The sequence below is a fragment of the Pteropus alecto genome, unplaced genomic scaffold (assembly GCF_000325575.1).
Source record: "Pteropus alecto unplaced genomic scaffold, ASM32557v1 scaffold98, whole genome shotgun sequence".
NCBI lineage: Eukaryota > Metazoa > Chordata > Mammalia > Chiroptera > Pteropodidae > Pteropus > Pteropus alecto.
The window spans coordinates 11,476,354-11,495,866 of NW_006443570.1; the positions used below are offsets into that span (position 1 = coordinate 11,476,354).

The 19,513-nt window shown below is 37.6% G+C and overlaps 3 non-coding genes and 3 pseudogenes across 3 annotated transcripts; all 6 read right to left on the bottom strand.

The window, feature by feature from the left end:
• Nucleotides 1-235: 235 nt before the first annotated feature.
• On the bottom strand, nucleotides 236-8,356 carry LOC102891340 (annotated as a pseudogene).
• On the bottom strand, nucleotides 703-821 carry LOC112473411 (annotated as a pseudogene).
• LOC112473422 lies at nucleotides 6,928-7,089 on the bottom strand. Its single transcript, XR_003043995.1, has one exon. It is a non-coding gene; the product is annotated as a U1 spliceosomal RNA (small nuclear RNA).
• A 2,128-nt stretch (nucleotides 8,357-10,484) lies between the features above and the next one.
• Nucleotides 10,485-12,821, bottom strand: LOC102891580 (annotated as a pseudogene).
• Nucleotides 12,822-13,069: 248 nt separating this feature from the next.
• Nucleotides 13,070-13,234, bottom strand: LOC112473423. The gene has a single exon (XR_003043996.1). It is a non-coding gene; the product is annotated as a U1 spliceosomal RNA (small nuclear RNA).
• An 834-nt stretch (nucleotides 13,235-14,068) lies between these two features.
• Nucleotides 14,069-14,232, bottom strand: LOC112473421. Its single transcript, XR_003043994.1, has one exon. It is a non-coding gene; the product is annotated as a U1 spliceosomal RNA (small nuclear RNA).
• Between the last annotated feature and the right edge of the window lie 5,281 nt (nucleotides 14,233-19,513).

Here is a 19,513-nt window from a genome sequence, read left to right on the forward strand (position 1 = left end):
TTATGTCCACAATTCACTCCTGTGTTTACAGAATTTTCATGATTTACATAAATATGCCTATCAGTGATATCTGATGTTCTGCAAATAGCGATGTAGAAGAGATATATTTTAATCATCTTTCATTTGACTCACCTTACATAAAAAATAAATAATTTAGAAGTTCTAAGTCTCTAAGATTTTTTTTCTAAATAGGATTTTCAAATGAACTTATAGAAATGGTTGCAGACTAAAATTTTTAAGAAACATTTTCCACGTCCACATCCTGTTGTAATTTCTGTATCATTCTGTCTTTCAGGTGCCTGAAAGAGGGGCCTGGATGAGAAGAATGTTTTGCTTGACTTACTTGATGTCCTGAACTTTCTGTAGTTCTTTGTTTTTCTTCAACCTGTTCAAATTTAGCTTGGCATTTCTGTTTGATCTCTTTGACTGTCTTCATTGCATCAACAGTTTTATGCCATAGCTCTTACAGTATTGGTTCATATCTACATTTTTCAAATTCAAATGAATTACCCACTGTAGGCTCTTTACTAGCCGCTTTATGGCATGCTGTAGTCCACCTGACCTTATGAAGACTGCTCTCCTTTTTAAAAGTTTTTTCATTTTTATTATTTTTATTTATTTATTTAGGCAAGGCAACCCTTGGATGACCTCACAGATTGCAAGGACCTTGTCAGCTTACAATCCCTTATTTTTTATTTTTTATGCCTACAGCACCTGGTCTTCCTAGGTGGTCTCCCATCCAAGTACTAACCAGGCCCTACCCTGCTTAGCTTCTGAGATCAGATGGGATTGGGCTTGTTCAGGGTAGCATGGCCATAGACTGCCCTTTCATTAAAAAAAAAAAACAAAAAACTTATTTTAGTTTTAAGTATATAGTACATTGGTTAGACATCTATATAGTTCGTTAAACAATCCCCCCAAATGCTCCCTCCCTCTCCTTACACTCCACCTAACCAACATATTAATGCTAATTGCATTCCCTATGCCATGCTCCCCATCCCGTGACCATCCATCAGCTACCAATTTGTACTTCTTTAACCCCATTCTCCCCAGTCCCCAAATCCCCGTCCTCTCTGTCCATCATCAAATTGTCCACTATATTTGTGAGTCTGTTTTTGATTAGTTTGTTCTTTTTATTCTTTAGATTCCACATGTAAGTGAAATCATATAGTGTTTATCTTTCTCTGTCTGACTTAAAATACTTTCTAGGTCCTTCAAAGCAATATCTTTTTCTATCTCCTTTCTTTTAGTCTGTGTGTATTTTTTAATCTGAAGTGAGTCTTCTGTACTTTTTCTTCTTAAAGAAGTCCCTCCAACATTTCCTGTAATACTGGCTTGGTGATGATAAATTCCTTTAGCTTATTTTTGTCTATGAAGCTCTTTATCTGTCCTTCGACTCTAAATGACAGCTTTGCTGGATAAAATATTCTTGGTTGTAGATCCTGGGTCTTCTTCCTGTCGAATATTTTTTGCCAAGCCCTTCTGTCTTGCATAGTTTCTTTTGAGAAATCGGCTGCCAGTCTTATGGGTGTTCCCTTATAAGTAATCTGTTTTTCTCTTGCCGTTAATATTCTTTATTTGTATTTAACCTTTGGCATTTTAATTATGATGTGTCTTGGTGTGGGTCTCTTTGGATCTCTGAGTTTTAGAATTCTCTGAGCTTCCTGGGTTTTATGTCCATTTCCTTCACCAGGTTAGAGAAGTTTTCCATCATTATTTCTTCAAACAGCTGTTCAACAACTTGATTTTATTCAGGTACACCTATCAGATGGATATTTGGAGCCTTAGTAGTGTCCCATATGCTCCTTAAATTACTTTTAGTCTTGGCATCTTATCTCTTGCAATTCTGATTGCGTGTCCTTGGCTTTCCCATCCTCTAGATAGGGCATTTGATCCGCTTCTTTATTCACTTTGTTTATTCCATTTAATTATCTCATCTCAGATAATGTGTTCTTCATTTCAGACTGGTTCTTTAATTTCCATTTTTATGTTTTTCATCTCATTGTTGAAGTTCTCACTGAATTTATCTACGCTACCTAAAAGTTCACTGAGCATCTTTATAATCAGTGTTTTGAACTCTGCATCTGTTAGATTATTTGACTCCATTACATCTGGATCTCTGTTCTGTTCTCTCATATGGTTTCTGCTTCTTTGTCTTCTCATTTTGGCTGCCTTTCTGTGGCTGTGTCTATGTACTAAGCAAAGCTCCTAAGTCTCTCGGTCTTATTAGTGTGGATTTGTGAAGTAGGTGTCCAGTGGCACAGTCCTAAGAAGCGTTCGGCAGGCCAAACTTAGCCCAAGCCTCTACCTCTCTGGGGCCACCTGTTAAGATTCAGCAAACAATCTACAGATGCTGTGCTTATAGCTGCCTCAAAAGGCCACACCAGAAAGCGAGGCCAGCTGCCACCAGTGTGAGTCTAGGCGCTGCTGGGCAAGGAGCACCTGACTTGCTGAGGATATACCTGCATGTGGCTTGGGTGGGGCTGCCAGCTGGGGGAGGCGGAGTTTCAGGGAATCCTCTGGGTGAAGCGACCTCTGTTATCCAGGTTGATGACGTCATGACTATGGTGGCACTGTGTCCACGCACTGGGTGGGGGGAGGGCTCAACAGGGAACAACAAACACTGCCGGCACTTCTGTACAGAGCGAGTCTCACCTAAGCCCTCACTCCGACATTGTCTTCCTGTAAGTCTCTGGTGCCCCCTGCACAGCCGAATCAGCACTGGTGCTCAGAGCGAGCAGGTCCGTCACAGCGAAAATCCACTCACGGACGTGGCCCCTTTAAGAGGCGTCTACCGCTGCCACAGCCTCTGTCTCACTCAGCCGCTTGAGACCAGGCAGCCCCGTGTTCTCGCTCTCTCCTACCTTCTGCCATTGCAGGGTGATTTCTTATATTTCTCCCTAGTTGTATGGCTTGTTCATCTAGATCACAGGTGATTTTTCCTTGCTGCTGCTGCTCCTTATTTCCATCACAACTTTGATTTGGTCAGCAGGGGGATGAAGAGAGCCTTTATCATCTATGTCATTTTTTTTTCCTCCGACTGCCCTCCTTTTTAAAGTTTTAATGACACTTGGATTTACAGAATCTGAACACCCTGCAATTGTTGCAGACAAACATTATGCTGCGGCTGGGGCAGATGGGCCCCAAACAGAAATAACACTTCTCAGTATGAATATTGAACCTGCATGGGGACCCACTGGCCAGAGTTTTTCTTGTTTGTTTCTTTTTAAATAGTCTATATAACACAACATATAATTACTGTATATATTATTTTATCAATTGACTTCATTCTCATTAAAACCAACAGAAAGTATAGTTTTATATTTCTGTATGACAGTCCATCATATTATGAATGGACTATAATTCATTATCATTTCCTATTGCTGGACATTTAGGTTGGTTTGATTTTTCACTACTGTAAATAATTCTAGGTTCTGGGGAGAGATGGTAACTGATCACCTATAAATTTAACTCCCTCCCAAAACCCTATGAAAACTGCAGTAAATAAATTTGTTAAAAGGCAACAACTCTCGAGGATGGTAAGAACAAAGGGGACAGCAGTAACATAATTTTGACAGTCATAAAAAATATATGACTGAACTAGACCAGGGACACCCAAACCTTAAGCCAGTTCTGGGGAAAGCTGAAAACTAACCCAACTGACACTGCAGATTCCTCCAAAAACCTCAGATTTAACAGTATCAGAACCTCTAGAACCAGGTGAAAGATGGGAATACTAGAAACCAGGTTGATGAAAAGCTGTTTCAGAAATATCCAAACATCTCTCTCTCCCCTCATGCTGCTCAAGAACCGCTTCACCCTGGCACTATTTAGAGTGGTGAGAAACACCGGAGGAGGGTGCAACTACAGCTCTCTGGAGAAGACCCTAAGCTCAGAAGAAAGCTTAAACATTTACTGAAAAGAGAGTGTACACAGCATCCAAAGGCTGAAGGCTGAGACCTCCTTCCTCTTATTCTCCATTTAGTGTTCAGAACACTGGTGAAGGGACCAAAGTTTTGCCACCCCCAAAATGTGCCTTTTTAAGCTGTTTATTAAGAAACAAATGACTCGGAAAGAACCTTTGACCCTCCCCTTTTTCTAAGAGATTCTGATGTAGAGGCCTGTGTCAGGAAGGGAATCTTAGCATATTCACCTTAGGATTTTTCAAGTTAGCCTAATTTGAATTCAATATGAGAGAAAGGTTGCTATTTCCCCCTTCCAAAATCCCATCACTGCCCTCTTTCTCCTTCGTCCATGATGGCATATAAACCTCAACTGCTGATGCCTCTTAGGATCTCATTATGGTACTCCGAATATGCACTTATACAGTAAACTTTCGACATTATGTCTCTGTTAATTTGATTATTAGCCCAAAGGAAAACTAGTTTTTTTTTAGACCCCATACTTGCAACCAAGCCTTTACCTTCCAGGATACTGGAAGTTTCCTCTGAGGAATGTGACGACCCTAGAAAAAAGTCCCAAAAATGTTGATATGGACTTTCTCTACAAAGGCCTAAGCAGATCACCTTGCAGTGAAATAGAAAGGCCACACATCTCCCCTTACTCCTCAGAGCTTCCAATTAGCACCCTACTTGTTAATATGAGGAAACAATCAAGGTCCACTGAACCATCAAGGATGACCAGACATCTAACAAAAGTTTATAACATGAAAGTGCCAGAGTCAACCAACCAAAGAAGACAATTTGGAAAAAACAGATATGCAAAGGGAAGAAAACTAAAAAAGAAAAAAACTATTATTAAAATCCTCAAAGAGATAAGAAGCTCTTGCATTTGAAAAACAAGTACAAGAAGCTATAAAAAATAGAAACTAAGTACAAAAAAGAGAAGTCTTAATGATGATTATAGAAATAAAAAATTGAATACATAGGTTATGCAAAAAGATAAACAAATGGAAATAGATTTTTTAAAAATTAGAGCACCAATGTAGCAGTTCTAATATCCAAATATGGAGAATTCTAGAAAAATTTTAATCTACGAAGAGGAAATCACCAATGAAATAATACAAGAGAATTTTCCAACATTAAGGTTTCCTGGTTGAAAGGGCCTTCATCATACAATGAATGGCTGTAACATCAAGACACATCATCAGGAAATTAAAAAACAGTGAAAACAAAGAGATGATCCTTCAACTTTTCTGAGACAGAAGAAAGATGTCAGTAACATGTAAGATCAGAAATCAGAAAGCCATCTCAATAGCTTCTGGCAGCTCAAAGTCAAAGTGATACCTTCAAAATCGTGAAGGTAAATTTGATACCCATTTTAATGATTACACCTATACAGTAGGCTGAAAGAGAAATGAGTTTAAGTACAAGAAAAATAGAAGCTGATATATCTTCAAAAAGATTATCTCCAAGAAAACAAACAAACAAACTTAAACTAGTAAGATTACCTGATATAATTAATCTTGTAGAAAATAAGAGACTATTAAAAGATATGGGAAGAAATAGGAATGGGTAAAAGAAAAGTAACCAAGTGAAAAAAGCTAAACGGAGGAGAAAAAAAACTACCCAAAAGAAAAACAAAATTAAAGGAAATTAAATGACATTCAATGATAATGCTCTGTTGTGAATGTTTACATAGGAATAAACACAATATTGATTTAACCAAATGGTTTTTAAACTATATTAAGAAAAATAGAGAAGAGATGGTGGTTTAACAGGAGAGCTATATTCTCAATTAGCATTACTGAAAACAGACAATGTCAAAAATAGATGTCTCAAAGGATACTATTATACATATCTGTTTAAAACCATGGAGGTTTGGAAATGTCAGTAGAATCAAATTTTAGTTGATTTAGAGTCTCCCTCTAAGGGAGACCTGGAGGATGGGAAGAGGTGGCAAAGAACTCCATTTATAAACCTAAAGGGACTATCTGACATTTTAAATGAAGTGTGTTACTCTGATACAATTTCAGAGTATGTTACAAAATATCTGTATTTTGTCTCTCTCATAATTTAGTTTTAAACAGAGTCCCAGAAATAGTACTCAGGTGACTATTTTTAGTTATCAGGTATTTAAACCTAAAAGCCAATTGAGATCATATTTTTAAAACCAGGCCCCTGGAGATATTGTAAACCTGTTCGAATTGCTAAGGTTCTGGAAGGGACTGGAAGTACAGATGGACAAGGATTCATTCTAGGAAGAAGCAGCAGGAACTGCTTCTACAAGACAGGTGAGCATGAGTATGGAGATCACTGGAAATCCTCAGAATAGCTGGATTTGGGAACTAGGAAGGACCAGAACACACAATACCCTAAAATGGAAACATAATCAGCAGTATAAAAAGGATGTCATCTGCAGACACATTCCAGTTGCCATAACTGTTTGACAAAAACACTGCTAGGGGCCTTTAGAAATACCCAGATCCAATTCAGGTGTAATATCATTTAGTAAAGGAGAGCTGAATTTGTTCAATTACTGTTAACTCTCTGAAATATAAGGAACAGAAGATGGTGGCTTCCTAAAACAGGGTTCAAAAGCTCTAAATTGGATGCACTGCAGAGAAAAACAGCTGTTTAAAAGGGTAATATACCCTGGTTATTTCAACGCCCTCAAGAATCCAGATTTTAAATTGACCCAGAGAATAACAAAAGAACAGTCAGAAATAGATCTTAATCTTTCTTTTTTCACCATAGACAAAATCAGGAGAAAGTAGATAAGTTAGTACTCCATTGCCACAAATTAGGTGGCCCAATATTCCTGCTTAACTCTACCAGTCCGAAAAATGGGTCAAATTACAACTCAGCAACTCTCCAGGGTAAGCCAGGAAACCATCCCTACCTATAACACAAAGATGTTCCCAAATAAAATTTTCTCTAAGTGAAAATCCTGGTACCCAAAACTTTGCAGTAACTTAAACTTAATCAGCACTGCTGCTAAACACAATTGAACCTACTTTTAGAAAACAAAAGGAGAGCGCGAACGCAGTCCCCCACTACCACAAATTATGCAGTCGAGTTTCCCACATTTGAGGAAATCGCAGGGCCAGCACATTTGGAGTGCAATGGGTGAGCCTCACCCGGGGAAAACCACCTTTGTGATCATGGTATTTCCCTGCTGGGTAAGTATGAATTTTTCGAAACTGCGGTCTTCATAGTCCTGTGTGCATAGTACTTTTTAGGTATGGTTCTAACGTAAACTTTTCCCTAAAAAAGCTCCATATCTGACAGAAAATTAAATCAAGCACACTGAAACTCTTGCAAAGATTGGCAGTCTTTTGAAAGTTCCTCATACCACATCCCTAAATACACAAGGGTGGGAGAAGCTGTCTTTCCCAGTCTGAACCGGAATTTTTCATCTACGTATCACACGCCTCCACGATGACGTCTGACTCAGAGACTATCTAGGCTCTGAATCTGCCTTTTCTCTTGCTTTGAAAAAGAAACCACTGCCTACAAAGAGCCTATTAGCATATTATAACTCCTGCAGTTTCTTTTTGTTTTGCAGCCAGCTAGAAACTATAGACTTTTCTTTTATAAGTGTTGAAATCATACACATAATTTCCAAGTGTGAATCATTGTAATAGTAATAACAACAATGTTAATAGTACTACATATATGATACTATATGCCAGACACTGTTCTGAACCTTTTACATAAAATAACCAATTTAATCTTCATAACTACCCTATGAGGTACCTACTATTGTTATCTCCATCTTTACAGATGTGGAAACTGAGGCAGAAAAAGGTTAAGTAAATTTCAATGTCACACTGTAATTATGGACTCCAGCCAAAATCCACTTGATGAATGAATCCTCAGAATGCTCGGACTGGCCCATTTCATACATTTGCTGCATTCCTATTGTTGGAGCTGTAAGAGTGGTAAAGTGTATAAGATTCGATCCCTGCCTTCAAGGAACTCAGAGGCTATGAAAAAGAGAAGGCAGATTAAAGTGAAAAATCTGTGAAACTTTCTCTGATTTTTCTCCTTACCCCTCATCTCAAATGAGAATTCCTAGCTACTAGCCTGTGATGGTTTCTTGAAGCAGAAGCCTCAGCCAAGGGATGGCTCCTTCCCAATCCTGGCTGCTCTAGAGAAATAAGAGATTATTAGAGCAGGCTCCCTGGAAGGGATAACATTGGAGGCAGGTCTCAAGTGGGCAGACATAGTATGATGGTATTTATGAAGGAAGAATAAAAGATCTGGAAAGAAATACAGAATAAACAGATTTTGGAAGAATGCGAAGGAGGGTATTTATGGGTGCTATTTATCAAGAAGTCAATTTATGTAAAATTAAACATTAAGAAATGAAATAAAAGGGAGAGGTAGGACTTGGTCACATAAAGATGGGTACTATAGGCCATGAGGAATGTGTCCTACCTAGATACAGCCATGTTGCTCTTAGAGATGGGGGTTAGGGGGTGAGGGATGCCTGTTCATGGAGAACAGGCTCAAAAAGGAAAAATAGGGTGTGATAAGGGACTCTAAATGCTAAGACTTCTCAGTTTAGGCTTTGGTTGCTAGGCAAATGGAGTCTTTTGAAGGTTTCTGAGCAGGGGAATTAGAGGTTCTAGAAAAATTAATCTACCCATAGTACTAGGACAGTTTGAGAAAAAGATGAAAGAAAGAGTTATAAATTGGGAGAGAAAAGAAAGGGGATAGAGAGCCCTGTAAATGTGGTTGAAAGGATGGGTCAAAGTCAGGGTCAAGATAAGGGCCCTGTACTTAGAAGGGCTCCACATTTGGTTTAATACTCTGCTATCGACATCTCAAAATTCTTAATCATTTTATAACAAGCAGCTCTCATTTTCATTTTACACCAGGTCCATAAATTGCTTAGCCATGAGAGGAGAGATGATGCAGTGCATTTGGACATATGGAGCAAAAGAGTCCTACTCAATAATAGACAACCCAACTAAAACTTAAGACAAAAATAATCTGAATAGACATTTCACCAAAGATGATATTCGGATGGCCAATAAAGACATGAAAAGATACTAATATCATCAATACTTAGAAAAATGCAAATTAAAACCACAACGTACCCACTACACACCCACACACAGAAAAATGGCTACAATTCAAAGAAGCTGGCAATACCAAATGCTGGCAAGAATATGGAAAAACTGAGACCGTTGTGCATTGCTGGTGGGAATGTAAAATGGTAAAATCACTTTGAAAAAGTTGTTAGTTACTTCTTTTTTAAATTAAAAGTAAAGTTGACAAACAATATTATATTAGGTTCAGTTGTACAACATAGTAATTTGACATTTATATTCCTTATAATGTGATCACCGCAATAAGTCTAGTAACCATCTGTCACCATACAAAGTTATTATAATAATATTGACTAATTTCCCTATACTGAATATTACATCCCCATGGCTTATTATTTTTTTTAATAACTGAAGGTTTGTTCCTTATTCCCCTTCACTCTTTTTACCCATTCCTTCACCCCAGTAGTTTTTTAAAAAAGTTAAACATACCACGTGACTGAGTCATTCAACTCATTATGTGTTTACCCAAGAAAAATGAAAACATATATCTACATAATGACATATATGCAAATCCCCCAAACAGCAATATGCATAATAGCTCAAAACTACAAATAACCCAGGTATCAAGAGAAGGATGGATAGAGAAAATGTGGTATATCCATATATAACAGAATACTATTTTAGCAATAAACATAAATAATGATAAAGGTAGCGGTATAAAGCTCAAAAACATTATGCTATGTGAAAGAAATCAGACACAAAACACTATATACTATATGATTCCATTTTATATGAAATGTCTAGACAAGACAAATTTATGTAGAGAGCAGATCAGTTGTTGCCTATGGCTAGGGTTGGAGCATTGGAACGAGAAGCAATGGCAAATGGGCCCAGGGGAATATTTGGGGGGGGGCCATAAAACGTTCTAAAACTGGACTGTGATGATGGTTGGGCAATTGTATACATGTACTAATCATTAAACTATATATAATGGATGTTATGTGTATATTATACCTCAATAAAGCTGTTAAATATGTCAAGAAAAAATAAAGCCGTTATCTTTAGAGATACATACTGAAATAATAATGGCTGAAACACTATGACATGTGAGGTTTATTTCAAAATAGTCACTGTTAGGGGTTTAGCATATGCAGTTACAGATGAAACAAGATTGGCCTTAGTTGATCACTGCTGAAGCTGGGTGTGGTTAAATGGGAGTATACTGTATTATTCTATTTTAGTTTACATTAGAAGTTTTTCGTAATATAATAATGGCTTAAAAAAATAAAGGAGAGTTCCAAGGAGACCACCCTTTCCCTTATGATTTTAAGTACTTTGATATGTTGATACCCTAGTCTTCCCATCTGTGAATGGGAGTGGGTGGAGAAGAGAAGCAGGAGGGACAGCCCCCTTGATTCTATATCTCACAGGTTAAGAAAGGTATTAAAAGTACAGATCGTTTTTGGGCATCATCTTTTTTTCCTTTCTTTCCTCTCATATCCCGCATTCAATCCTGAGGGATTGAATTAATTAATAATGTTGTTTTAAGTCTTCTTGGTTTTTCCCTAAAATTATGTTCAGAATCTGACCGCTTCTCATCACCTCCAGGGCTATCTCTTTGATACAAGCCACTCTCATCTGCCTAGAAGTTTGCAGTAATCTCCTAATTGATCTTCCTTCTTCCTTCCTTACCCCTTCAGTCTACTAACATAATAGCCAGGGATACTGCTAAACCCGAAGTCCAATCATGTCACATTTCTGCTCAAAACTAATCTAACACAATTCTGAAGAAATAGAAGAGGAGGGAACATTTCCCATTTTTTTTTTTTTTTGACTGGAAGTAGGCTTTATTGGCGGGTGTGAGTAAGGAGCGGCCACTGAAGCCCTCAGCAGTGCAGGAGCCACCATTTGTCCAGGGGGCCATGATTAGGGATGTATCTGACCCCACAGCCATCTGGGACAAGCCGCTTTTTAGCCACCACATCCTCAAACTTGTCCGCATTAAAGCATCACTTCTTGGAGATGTGGATTTTCTGTAAGCCAGGTAACTTGAACTTGGTCCTGGGTAGGACCTCAATCACATGCTCCTAGTTCTGCAGCTTGGTGCAGTGATATGGCCTATGTAGCCCCTGGACACTATGCCCTAGGGCTTTCCAGAGGCACCCCACATACCTGTCTGGAGCCTTCAGCCCCGGCACAGGACAACATCTTGTTGATGAGAATAGCATGGAAGGGGCAGAGCTGCACTCCTATACAAAAGCCATCTTGGCCAAAGCTTTTCACCATGTATTTGTTTGCACCAATATGGGAAGCCTCCAGGGCTTCAAAGGAGAGCTGCTCACAAGCATCTGACACCATGTAGCCACAGAGTGGGAACTCACCCACTTTTGCCTTTTTCTGCTACAGGTCAAAGATGCAGATCTTGGCATTAAGGACACCTTGGCAGAAGGGAGACTTTGGGAACCACTTGTTCTTACAATACCTTTAACCCCAAGGCGATGAGGGGGACCATGGCAACAACAGAATTTTCAGTGAAGCCTAGAAGGGTCAATTTATTTTATGAAACCAGCATTACTCTGATACTTGAGCCAGATAAAGACCAAATAAGAAAACTATAGACTATTATCCTTCATGGACATAGACACAAAATTCCTTTAAAATTACAAACCAAATCTAGCAATATCAAAAGTGTAATACATCATAATCAATTGGGGTTTATCTCAGAAATGCAAAGTTGGTTTAACATTATAACATCAATCCATATAATTCAGCATATCAACAGATTAAGTAGATATAGAAAATAGTTAATAAAATTCAACAACCATTTATGATTAAAAAAACAAAATATGAGTAGCTTGATAAATGCTATCTATGAAAGTCCTATAGCTAATATACTAAATGGTGAAAGACTGAATGCTTCTCCTCCAGATTAGAAACAAAATAAGCATGACTACTTTAACCACTTTTATTCAATACTGAACTGAAGATCCTAGCTAGAGCATAAAGCAAGGAAAATAAAGTAAAAGCCAATAGTTTAGAAAAGAAGTAACACTGTCTTTATTCACATGACATGATAATTTATGCAGAAAATCCTAAAGCATTTACCCCCTAATCCTACTAAAACTCATAACTAAATTTAACAAAATCACAAGATTAATATATGAACACTTAGAAAACAAAATTAAAAAATACCATGTATAAGTAATAAATACTCCACATGTCCCTACCACTCAAATTTCTCCCTACCCTTTCTTCTATCACCCTACATAGTTTATAATATCATTAATTAATTCTTTTAATGGATGGAAGGGGCAAAATCATAACATTTTCTTTTAAACCCCAAAGCCTTGCTAATATTCTCATCTTTCCAAGTGAGATGTCAATAAGCAATAAAGGTATATGATTTAAAGTTACTAAGGTAAATGGTTGAAGAACTAAAAATTGTTCTATATGTAATAAAGGATAGAAGAGAAAAGATCCTGGGGAATGTCAGCAGAATCTCTAGTATAAATACCAGCATAGACATATTATTTATTGAGGTAAATTTGAAGAAATAATTAAGAGTTATGGGACAAGATGAGAAAGGGTGGGTCAGGGGAGTTTTATTTTTCAGGCTGGGCCTCTTTATGTGGTGTTTCTAAACTCACATGCATAATGCTACTTTCATAAAAATTATTTTGGGGAAAAAACAAAAACATAAATCAAGGTCTAGGAGAAAACACAAAAAAGACTATCACCCCTCTTATAACTACTCAGCTCAGGAAAGTGTAAGCTGTAAATTATAAACTCTGAGACTTCTGCAAAATAATCTATCACTTAACGCTTACTCAGCAAACTGAAGAAAGTCCCCCTTAAATTCCATACCCCCTTTTATCCTCTACTCAATCTTCGCCAGAACTCTCTTCTTCCACCTACATCTTGGTAACAATCAGGTACAAAAACAGAGTCAGAGTGGTACAAAAACAGAGGCAGAGTGGTGCAAAATCAGCCCTCTACTGGCCAAAAGGATAACTGCACCCCATTCTACTAGACACCTCAGTACTTATGTGAACCACACATGCAGAAACCCCTGCCCACATTGACACAATAACCTTGTAGCTAGAATAAAATAGGGGAGAGCATGAACGCAGCTCCCCACTACCACAAATTATGCAGTCGAGTTTCACACATCTGGAGAAATCTCAGGGGTCAACACATCTGGCGTAGAATGAGTGAGCCTTGCCCTGGGAAAAACCACCTTTGTAATTATGGTTTCTCCCCTGCCAGGTTAAGTATGAATTACTGGTGCTGCCTGGCATCCCACCCTCAGATTCTAAACACTCAATACATACGGTCACTCTTTTCATGCACTCTTTAGATAACACATCATAATCAAGTGGGGTTTATCTCAGAAATGCAAAGTTGGTTTAATCTTAGAAAATCCATATAATTCAGCACATCAATAAAGACTTCTCCAAACTGTAAAAAGCCAGACCATAACATTTTGAATACTGTAATGTTTGCAAAAATCATAATCATGTATGTACACTGTGAACAAGACACTACGCTCTTTTACATACTCCAAGCATCTTTTTAGTTATGTCATTCTATATCTCCTGACAAATCTATCTGTGGGTTTTGTTGATGAAGTAGGTTGAATAATGGCCCACCAAAAATATCCAAATCCTAATCTCCGTAATATTGCCTTACTTCGTGGCAAACCGAATTTTGCAGGTGTGATTAAGGTGTGATTTGAGATAGGGAGAGTACCCTGAATTATCTAGGTGGGCCTGATAAAAGGGAATAAAGGTAAACAGAAGGTAACCCAGAGAAGATGATACATTGTTGGCTGTGAAAATGGAGGAAGGGACAACAAAGCAAGGAATACACACACTAAACTTGAGCCTGCTTTTGCAAAAAAAGTAAAACAAATTTCTCTGTAGAGGAAAAGAAACCCTGATGCTTTTATAACTGACCACCAGAAGCAGAAAAAGGTATCCACCTATTTAAACTAACAAACTCTGACGAACTTACTACATTCCAGTAACCCACACCCATGTAAAGAACAGAACTGTAACAAGACTAACTAGGACCAACAGCAACGCAGATTCTTTCTTTAACAGGTTAAATCAGGGGAGAGCGCGAACGCAGTCCCCCACTACCACAAATTATGCAGTCGAGTTTCCCACATTTGGGGAAATCGCAGAGGTCAGCACAACCGGAGTGCAATGGGTAAGCCTCGCCCTGGGAAAACCACCTTCGTGATCATGGTATCTCCCCTGCCAGGTAAGTATGAGTTCATTCACGTTGACTGGCACCTCACCATTAGATTTAAATCACTCTAAAGATAGGATCACTTTCCTAACACATCCTATTGACCCCTTAAGTTCCAGAATAAAGAGTCTCCAAACTATAATTACCATGCAGCAATATTTTGTATATCTAGACGTTGGCAAAATCTTTGGAAATGTATGTCTAATGTAAGCATGACCAGTAGTCACTGTGCTCATCTGCATATTCCACACCCCTTTTGCTGATCTCATTTAGTGCGTCCTTTTCCTAGTATAGTTAGTGGTGCTGTTCATAAAAAACAAAGGTAAAGACGCTCTACAGATTTAAAGATAAACAACATAAATTCGTTCGAGGGCTTGGCACTAATGACATCTCTGTGATGTCTGGCACAGCTCAGAAAGCCGCTATTCACATAACTGAAAGAAGAAGTCTGAAAAGGTGAAATTTGGCAAAACTCCATTTGAAAATGCAGACCATGTATTGCTAAAAATAGATAGTCAGTTCAAAGTTTCAAGCACAAGTACAAAATTTGCCCTCTTTCGGATATGTGGCAAATGGTCACCCTTACTTGAAAGATCAGTTGCACCAACAAATTCTAATTTTGAACTGTGCAAGGTAGGGAAAAGCTCATGCAGCACCCCCTCCTACACACACTGGGGGAAGTTGCAGGGATCCACACAGCCAGGGTGTAATGACCGCCCTCACCATTGGAAACCACCTCTATGATGAGAGTGCCTTGCCTCCCAAGCAAGATTGTGTTTCCACATATCCTTAAATCCTTCTGTGCTCAGTACTACAAGCACAGGGTCGTCTGTGGTTTTTCACTGGTGCCTCTGAAATCCAGAACAAGACTAAGGGAGAATCTATCCTACAAGAAACTCCTGAGCCATCCTTGACTCATATTACACTCTTCAAAAACAATATATCCCATCTCCAGCAATGGTTAATAATTCACATATTCCCACGTCCACATTGTCGGGTGATTGTTGAGGCAACACATATACTAAAATTGGAACAATACAGCCCTTGTGCAAGAATGATATGCAAATTTGTGAAGCTTCCATGTTTAAAAAAAAAAAATATATATATATATATACACACATATACATGTATAAAATCAGTCTTCTCAATCTCCTTCCTACTTCGCTGTAAATTAGAATTGGAGTTCCCTGGTTTAACTGTTCTTCGGTTGTAACACATATACTAAAATTGGAACAATACAGCCCCTGTGCAAGAATGATATGCAAATTTGTGAAGCTTCCATGTTTAAAAAAAAAAAATATATATATATATATACACACATATACATGTATAAAATCAGTCTTCTCAATCTCCTTCCTACTTCGCTGTAAATTAGAATTGGAGTTCCCTGGTTTAACTGTTCTTCGGTTGTCTCCTCAAGATTTTACTAGAACCACTCTTATTTTCCAAGTCTTTTTATCTTTCAGAACTCTTCTGGTGTTCTCTCTTCTGCCAAAATAAATTAGACAGAGTTCTATGTCTTTAGTTTTATATCTTTAGAACAGGAAGAAATAATGCTGTTTAAAAAAAAATCTTATTAAAGATTAACATGCAATAACTGAGAATATAGAGGTGTCTGAGATGGAGAGAAAAAGATATTGTGGGGAATGGGGGATACTATATGATACGAGCTGCAGCTATACCTGAAGTATGACCTTTTGACAGCCTACCAGTTTGATTTTTATAGCCTTTCTCCGCCAAAGAAAGTATTATGCAACATATACACACATGTATCCATATACATAAACATATAATCTATAAACAAAACATCTACATTTGGTTTTGTGAAATGAAAGTTAAGGTACTTTGAAATCTTGTTGGGAACCATTCATGTAAGAGAAAATGACGATGTCTATGAATTAGATAACTGCTACCACCAAACAACTCTTAAATTCAAAATGCCATTTTCAGAACATATGTGACCAACAGTGCTTTCTTAAACAACACAGAGCCTTAAAAAGGCCCACAGATCTTCACAAGGCTAGTTTCAATATTTCACAAGAACTTCATTGTCATTGGCCTAATTATCAAAATATTTATCCAAGCCAGTCTGCCTTAGGGCAAAAAGGTGAATGTCCCTCCACTCTTTTGCAGCTCAAGCAGGTTAAGAAAAAAATTACTGCTATAATCCTCACAGAAGCAGACCTTATTATCCTTTGAGGAGAGCCACATTTCTTTGATTAGAAAAATATAAGGAAATATATGTGTTTGTTAAATACTAACATAAGTTAGCATAGAAAAAGTGAGGAAGTTTCTTAGTTCATTTTATAAAAGTTGCAAAACTCTGCTGACAAAATAAAAGTAAATGTAATAATCTATGAACAAAAATGCAAAACTCTTAACTAAATCTATAAAATCTTTACACACTGAATCTAGTAGGATATTAAAAGAACATACACAATAGCTAAATAGGTTTTATACCAGGAATATAGGATCTAGAGCATAAAGTATATGATAAAAATAGCATTTTATATAGATGAAGGAAAAGATTAACTTATATAGAGTGCTTAGAAAATTGGCTCACCACTGGTAAGGGGAAAAATTGCTTCTTTCCTCCTGCTTTACATTAAAAAATTCAGATACATTAAAATATCCAAGTTAAATCATAAACTAAATGTAGAAAAAATAGATTATGCTTATAAATTCGACAAAAAGACTTTCTAAGTATGTTACTAAAGTCAGAAATAAATACAAACTTTTAGTAGACTTGTATACACAAAACCTCAGTAAAGTAGAAAACCTCATTAAGTTTAAATACACATGACAAAATGGGAAGATATTTTCAATATAAAAATTAGACAAATAGCCTGTATGATAGAGTATGCATATGAGAATAGGTAGCATATGGAGGAAGAGCATGGGTTTTGATGTCAGATAAAGCTAAGCAGAATATTTGCCTTACAGTAAGCACAATAAGTAGTTATTGTTTCTGATAATAAAAAACCATAGACCTATTATAAATATATATTTTAAATTAAAGAAGTACAATTAAAAAGTGAGAAGTATATATATGTTCATAGCAGCATTATTCACAATAGCCAAGAGGTGGAAGCAACCCATATGTCCACAGAGAAATGGATATACAAAATGTAATATATATATAATAGAATATTATTTAGCCTTAAAAAGGAATTCTGGCATATACTACAACATGATGAACCTTCAGGACATTATGCTAAGTGAAATAACCCAGTTACAAAACAACAAACACTATATGGTTCCAGTTATATAAGGTATCAAAAGTAGTCAAATTCATAGAAACAGAAAGTGGAATAGTGGTTGCCAGTGGCTGGGGAAGGAGAAACAGGGAGTTGTTTAGTGGGTACAGTTTCAGGTTTGCAAGATTAAAAAGTTCTGGAGATTGGCTGCCCGACATTGTGAATATAATTAACATAACTGAACTGTACACTTAAAAATGGTTAAAATGGTAAATTTTGTTATGTGTATTTTACCATTATTAGAAATTAGAAATGGACAAACGATATAAATGAGATGGTTACAATTACAAAATATATTTCGCCAATAAAGTTATATAAAAATATTTTTAACCTCTCTCAGTAATAAAAGATAATAACCATTTAAAGTCCATTATATCTCAATAAAAAAAAAAATACCATTTACAGACTGCTAAGGGCAGTGCTGGGGTGGGGGTGGAAAAACCAGCCCTCATATGCTGTTAGTAGGAGTGTAAGTGGTGCTAACATTTGGCAATATGATTTAAAATGAAAATGTGCATACTCTGACCCAGAAGTTCTACTTCCAGAAATGTATCAAGAGAAAGAGAGAGTGGGGAGGGAGGGAACGAACACACTACTTCATCGCAGCAAAAAACTGGAAATAATTCAACTGATGGGCCTCAGGACAGAATTGTAAGGAATCATTAAACTTAATTCTCAAATAAGTTTTAATCACAAGGAAAAAGGCTTTTGACAAAACGTTAAGTGAAAAACAAAAGATATGCAAAATTCTTCACAATTTAATCAGAAGTATGTAAAATAAATATGAACTTGTAGAAAGATTAAAATAAACGTTATCTGAGTTGAAGAAAAGGATTGTGAGTCAGTTTTATTTTCTTTATATTTTCTGTATTTTATTTGTTTTCTACAAGTAGATACTTCCTATAAGTATATATTTTCCACTATATTTAAGAGTACAAAACAAAAATATAGGGAGAGGAGATCAATCATCTAATCATCCATTCTTTTAACAAACATCTACTGAGCACCTACTATAAGCCACACTCTGGGCTAGGGACTCTAGGTAAACAACAGTAAAATCCACATGGTCCCCACCCAACTGAAGCTTTCAGTCTAGCTGGGGAGACATGGTCAAGAAATAATCACACACAGGCACTCGGTGCTATGAGTCTTAAGGGGGAGATCTGACCTAATTTTGAGGGGTTTGTTGGAGGCAGAGTTTCAGGGGCAGAGGAGGAGTCAATGGAGGCGAGGATTTGAAAAGTAAATGATAGTTACTTGCGTGAAGCAAGGATCGATAATATTATAGGCATGTGCAAATGCTGTTGTGGGATGCAGTCTGGCACATACAAGGAATTAAGGCCAGAGTGGTTGGAGTGTAGAGAGTAAAAAGAGAGGGAAAGAATGCAGCTAAGGAGTTAAACAGGAACCAGTACCTGCAATGCTTTTTGTAAGTCTTAATAAGAAATATGGTCTTTATCCTAAGAGCAAAATAGTGAACTGAAATGTACTATAGAAAGTACACTCTGACTACAGCATGGGAGAATAGACTAGAGGGGAGAAGATGCACAGAGACCAGCCAAAAGGCTCTTGCAGTACTTACAAGAGAAATGGTGGGAGCTTGGCCTAGAGAAGACATGAACATAATCGAGATATTTTAGAGAAAATTGATACGATTTGTGGATCGTCGCCAAAAGGTAGGAAATGAGTTACTCCACGAAATAAATCATAACTCACCTAGGCAAGGGAAGACTTCGTAAACCACCTTCCATACCATCCCTTAAAGTCCTCTATTTTAGGAGCGGTCCCTTCCCAACTCTACCAGAAAAGGAGATCTTGCGTAGCCCCGACTACTCCCTCTGTCAGAGAGAGCCCATGCCCAGCCCACTATGGGGATATTACTTGCTTACTTCTCCAGCTACTTCTTAAGCTAGGCAGGTCGTGAAGAACTAACGGTCTCAGAAACCATCTTGCTCCCGACTGGACTCGCGGAAAGGCGTGGGTGGGTGCGGGGATTGGGCGCCGAGCGCCCCCCGCTGCTGGCTGGCCCACAATCCCTCGCGTG